Source organism: Marmota monax, unplaced genomic scaffold, assembly GCF_021218885.2.
Source record: "Marmota monax isolate L192 unplaced genomic scaffold, Marmota_monax_Labrador192_F-V1.1 WCK01_AAM20220418_F8-fsc00559, whole genome shotgun sequence".
NCBI classification, from domain to species: domain Eukaryota; kingdom Metazoa; phylum Chordata; class Mammalia; order Rodentia; family Sciuridae; genus Marmota; species Marmota monax.
The window spans coordinates 128,751-130,000 of NW_026693619.1; positions in this window are offsets into that span (position 1 = coordinate 128,751).

The following is a 1,250-nucleotide window of genomic DNA, read 5'->3' on the forward strand; positions in this document are numbered from 1 at the left end:
TTTGATTCCTATAACTAGACAACAAAACCTTCAAAATCCCCCAATGATTGATGTTCACTATACTGCAGTGGAATACGAGTTTATAAAGGATTTAAAAGCTACAGTCTTTCAATATGGCCCTCAGTCTCCTTTTGTGTTAGATATGTTAGAAAATTTGGGAACTTCTAAATTACTTATTCCTTTGGATTGGGAGGCATTAGCCAAAACAGTTTTGGAGGGATCTCAGTAGTTACAATTGAGAAGTTGATGGGAAGATGAGGCACAAAAACAAGCTGGAGAGAGTGAAGCTCAAAATCCCCAGGGACTTATGGAAGATAAGTTAATGGGGGAAGGTAATTACCATGCCTTTAGAGACAGGCTCAATATACAGATCCAGATCTTCAACAAGTTCAACAGGTTTTCTTAAGAGCTTAGAGATGTGTGATACCCACTGGTCAGGCACAACCTTCCTTTACTAAAACTATACAAGGGGCTACTGAACCTTACACTGATTTTCTTGCAAGACCACGTACTTCTGTAATGAGGACAATGGGTCAAGATCAAATAGCAAAGGTATTATTGGAAACATTAGCATTTGAAAATGCAAATCCTGAATGTAAACATATTTGGGGGCCATTAAAAGGGCAAAACGCCTCATTGAGTAAATATGTGAAAGCTTGTGCTGGAGTGGGAAAAATTGAACATCAAAGTTTCTGTTTTTGCTGCAGCCATGGCTGGAGCCCTTAAACCTAATAAATCAGGAACTTGTTTCAATTGTGGAAAAGCAGGTCATTTTAAAAGGGATTGTAAAAATAAATAAATAAAATAAAACAAATAAATAATAAATAAATTTTATGATACTTTCTAATTACCAGCCAGTCATTTTTCTAGGACTCTTGCTTTTTCCTAGATTCTGTATTTTTTGAGCTCATAATTTTGATCCTACAGACCTAAGTTAATGTTTTTCTGATCAGTTCTATTTTTGATCAACTGTGGAATATTTAAACATTACGATGGAAATTTCACCTAAAATAGCTACAAGACCTTTATTGTGTTATGTGTACACATTTGTATTATATGTTGTATTTCTGTGCGTATGTCCATATATCATATACATGATATAAAGATTGATATATATGTAAAGAGTGCTCATAAAAATTAAAAAAAAATAGATCCAAATATTTTTAATTCACTGATTTAAATGGTTCAATTTAAATTGGGTAAACAGATAAAAAATAAGATGTCTTTAACATGTTAATGACTGATGTACT